The sequence below is a fragment of the Tupaia chinensis genome, unplaced genomic scaffold, assembly GCF_000334495.1.
Source record: "Tupaia chinensis unplaced genomic scaffold, TupChi_1.0 Scaffold000134_1, whole genome shotgun sequence".
Taxonomy (NCBI): Eukaryota; Metazoa; Chordata; class Mammalia; order Scandentia; family Tupaiidae; genus Tupaia; species Tupaia belangeri.
In genome coordinates this window covers 343-5,160 of record NW_006159603.1, presented here as the reverse complement: position 1 = coordinate 5,160, position 4,818 = coordinate 343, and the positions used below count along the sequence as shown (strand labels likewise).

Genomic DNA, 4,818 nt, shown 5'->3' with positions numbered 1-4,818 from the left:
GATAATGTTTCTTTTTAATTTGTAAGCTTATTTACTTTATTCATGATAGAAAGTGTGTACTTGTGAGAGAGATTGAAAGAAAGGGGGGCCCCAACAGGATCTTGTCATGCTGTGATTTCCTTTCCCTCACCCTGCAGCTTGTCAGGGTCTTGAGTACCTGCACACATGCCTGGCATGTTTTCATACTGGCCTGGGGATCTAAATCGATGGTCAGCTATGTGGCTTCCAGCACTGCAGCTCAATTTGCTACCGACTGTGCTACAAGACTGAGGCAGATGTTTCTTACGAACTCTCAATTAATTTCTGATTTTTTAATATGAGGCTGGCTGAGTTTAAGGGTGGACTATAGCATCAAGATCCTGTTGGGAATGGAATTTCTCTGTCTCCATCTCTTTTATGTCTCTCTGGCTCATAGAAGAAATTGATAAACAGACACATAAATAAGTGTCTAAGGATATGCCATCTTAGAATCACCCAACCTGTTGTCCCCTTGATGTTGGATTTACCAGCCTCCAGAACTGTGAGCCAATAAACTACCATGTATAAATTACCCAGTCTAAGGAAGTTTATTATAGCAGCACGCATCAACTAAAGCTCAAAGGTCCTTAGTGATCCACATACTAACAACCCTGAGGGAAGCAGGTCTGTGTTTGTTCAGTGGCTGGGCTATGTTGAGGACCGAGGCTCTCCACAGATCCCTCTACCATCCTCGGTGCACTGCTCTGTGTTGTTAGACTTGCCATTGATGCCGGATGGCATGGATTGCACAGTCGTGTTAAAGTTGGGAAGACAGGGACAGGACAAAAAGCATCTCTCTGAACGTTTTCTCCTCTGAATGTTTTGCCTGGAAACCCAACCTTTCACAGGAACCATCAGCATGCTTCTATTCATGTGCAGGGTCACATGCCCAGTCCTGACAAGTCACTGTAAAGGAGGATAAGATTAGCTGACCAATTATAACTCATGCTGTGGGTCTGGGGAGTGGCCCACCTTTTCTGAGACCAAAGGGTTTCTGCCCAGGGCTTGGATGAATGGAGTCCTGTTTTCCTGAGAGCTGGGCAGAGCCAGATGTGCTGCCCCACCTGTCACACCAGCAGATAAAGCCCAGGCTCTAGTCATCCCTTTGTCTGCATTCCCCCCATGAGCCTTTCCCTTCCTCTGCCTGTGCGTCTGGTCACCTGCCATTCTTCATACCTGGGGTGCTCACTTCTCCCTGCAAGTTCTCGCCCTCCAGATCTCAGCTGAAGGATGTGTTCCCAGGGAGCAACCCCTCTGGGAGAGGCATACCCTTGTAGGACTCTGCAGAGCTCAGCTTCACCTACAAAACCTCAGCGTGTAACTGTGTGTATGCTCTGAATGCATGAATGCAGAGGAGGCACTAGGGGTCAGGACAGTTCTGGTCTGCAGGGGCCCTCAGGGAGAGGCTTCCGGGGGCAGGAGTCCTGGTGTCTCCCAGATAACTGTATAGTTTTTGTTTTGTTTTGCTTTTTAACATTCTTTCCCTCTTCTATTGTAATAATTTACCTGAAGGTATAAAGAACTGAATCAATTGCTTTTACTATGTGACTATCACATATCAACTTTGTTGCTTTGAGTATAGACTCAATACTTTTATTACATTCAGGCAAATAAAGCATTTGTAAAGAGATGGTACCAACTGAGGCTCTTTTGCACTTATGACTAATCCATTATAAACAAATGCCAGTCTTAAAGACATAATACCAGAATGAGCACAGGACGGCTGTACAGATAAAGAAGCATAAGGAGCTCAGGACTGTGGCATACCAAAGGGATGAACACCAAAACCCATGTTTGTACGGTACGGCTATGTAAATAAGTAAATCCTTTTATTCTGTACGTAATGCATGGATTTCTCACACGAACAACCGACAGCTTTGTCTCATTCCCTTCAATAAGATGGAAAAAGATGGAGCGGCTTCGTTTCATTCCCTTCAGTAGGATGGACTTAGAAAAAGATGAAAGAGTTGATAATCAACTCTCAAATTTTATGCTTCTTTTTTTTCCATTTCTGTCACTTTCATGACATATGAAAATGAGCAGGGATGCCTTCTCAGTGCACTGAGCATGTGAGGCTACGGCTGCCTTGAAGAACTCTGGCAAGGTGCCCATAGCCCATGTTGCCATTGGTTTCCCATCTCTTCTTCATGTCAAACCCCCATGCGAGTTTCTTTTCAGTCTCCTTCTTTGCTTTTACAAAGTTGTGACAGGCAATTCCTTTGGCAATTTTTACACCACCCTCTTGAGTAGCCAGTTTTTTGCCGAGTTCCTCCACCTTCTCAACATTCCACTCTTCCACGGCCTGGTCTACCCTCTTCTCAAAGCCTGACCTTTCAATTTCTTTCTTTTCAACTGGGGTTTTAAACCTATAATTGACTCCAAAATACTGTGTAAACTCCTTCCATGGGGTTTCTCTTGAGGACTTTCACTCAGATTCTTTTTCACTCTTCAATTTATCTTTTCAGGAGTGTCTTCTGTTTTTCCCTCTGAATCTTGAGATTGAGGTTTTCTGTTCAGAACTTTTTTTTCTGCAGTTCTTGAAATTTATTCTACACACTTGAAGGAATTTTAGTAGGATATTCTTCATGTGTTTACCTCTGTTTCAGTTTTTGACCCATCCAGTGGGATAGCTGAGATTGAAGTTTTGGTAAAGGTTCCCCTCTTTATCTTCCTGTATGTTATCTGCAGAGTTCTCTGGCAACTTCATCTCCAGAAGTCGCCTGACATCACTTTCATTTAGGCCAGGAGGTAGAAGTCCACTCCGCATATTTGGTCAGGAAGTGGCCCCATGGCAGCCATTTTAAGATAAATTGTATTGGTCTTTAATTAAAAAGAGCCTTTTACAAATCAGTGCTCTGATTTATTTTTTAAAGTTTACTTGTTTTATTGATCCACTGTTTTATTTTACCACTGTTGTGCACCTAAAGAGAATATCCACCTGGTGAGGTGGTATGTACCTGTGACCCCAGCAACTAAGGAGGCTGAGGCAGGAGGCCTGAGCTTTGGAGGCCAGCCTGGGTGACAGAGCAGGCCACGTCTTGAAAAAAGAATATCTACTATGAATGTTCAGGATTGAATCAGGTAAATATTTGAGTGTAGAAAACAAGTACACATTCTTCCTTCCACGTTCATTGAGCCAAACTGAAGGCAGGGGTCTCTGTGACTCCTGAGTGACCCAGTGAGCCTTGCCAGCTCCCAGACCTCCAGTGCTCACTGGGCCAGCCCAGGTGGCTCTTGAAGCAGCTGCCCCTCAGTCAGGCCTTGCAGCTGACCCAGAGGTGAGCTGTGGCAACCAGAATTCCACCTGATTTCCAAACACAGACACCACTTCACCCTGATAAAGAAGACCAAACCAAGTCAAAATCTGATTTCTAAGAGAAACACTTCTGACTTCCTACAGAAGGGAAAGATAGCACAGGTTCACTGGAGGTCAGAGGAGACACCTTTAACAGAGAGGCTGTGTGAAGGACGCTCCAGAAATGAGTGGGGCTGTGAAAACACATGAGGACATCAGCCAGATCGTGGGCGAGTGTCTGCACAATGTGTGTGGAAATAGGGTGGGAGAAGGAGGGGAGTCTGAGGAAGGACATTAAGAAGAAAAATAGAGAGGTGAGGCATTTACAGGACAAGAAATGGGTTATTATCTGTGGAAGATAACGTGTGTAGTCTCAACTGGACTGGTGAGAAATGTATACATGTTGGAATATTCACTTTGCAAGCTAAGTGACATATGTAATTGAATGAGTGTATAAGAGAAATCAAAATAAAAAATTTTAAAAAATGTGATGTTCTGCAGAGCAGGTGCTATAGGAGGGCTGTTTGCACCTGCCCTCCCTGTATACGCCACGCACACTCGTGGCTGACCTATGGCTGGCTGAGGGTGGGGTGGGTCACAGCTCTTGGACTCACTTGGGGTGCTGTCTCAGTCTCTCTGTGTGCCTCTCACTCAACGGAGAAATAAATATAACTTAAAAAAATAGCAGGCCAGGGACCAGCAGTTAATGTAATGGCTATGGCACTGGACTCCCACGTAGTCGACTGCGGTTCAAGTCCTGGACCCGGTGGCTTAAACTCACACCGGGCACGTGTGCGTGCGTGCCCAAGATCCCAAGAGGAGAATGGAGGAGAAGGGATTGTGGCGTGGCCATCCCCCCTGGGGGGGTGATTTCTCGCTTTCTATCTCTCTGTCTGTCTGTCTCTGTCTGGTGAGCTCATGTGCCCTATAGTAAAAACCTCTTCAAAGAAAAAAAATAGAAGGCCAGCTCTGTGGCCTGGTAAGGGAACAGGATCATTCATGGACTGTTATTTGAGTCCTGCTGGGTGGCTCCAAAAACAGCCTGGACACAAGTACACACTGTCCAACCCTGGCAGGACTGAATGACGGACTGTGGCAGGACGACACCCAATGGGAGGGTGCTTGTTTCCTCCTCTCTCTGTCTCTCTGTCTCTGACAAATGCCTACTCCCTTAGGCAAATAAAGTGTCAGGCCTTTGGGTCTAGATGAAAGGAAATAGTATTCTGAATATGACACCTGGCTAAGAGATGTGTGTTTGTGACAGAGGAGAGCCAGAGGGTGCAGGGGAGGCCATGGCGCAGTCCCATCCCACCGTCCCTCCTCCTCCCGCTGTGAATGGGCACATTCTCTGAGCCTGCCTGCCCATTTCTTGCTGCTGGCTGCAGCAGAGGTAGGACTCTGGCCACTCCGTGCTTAGCCCTGCCTGGCACAGAGGGGCAGTTACTCACTTGTACTATCATTGCAACTTTTGAAAATCCGAACGCTTTAAAAGAAAATATTTTTGC

At 45.8% G+C, this 4,818-nt stretch overlaps 1 pseudogene; it reads right to left on the bottom strand.

The window, feature by feature from the left end:
* Positions 1-2,071: 2,071 nt before the first annotated feature.
* Positions 2,072-2,785, bottom strand: LOC102487910 (protein FAM204A pseudogene; annotated as a pseudogene).
* Positions 2,786-4,818: the final 2,033 nt, after the last annotated feature.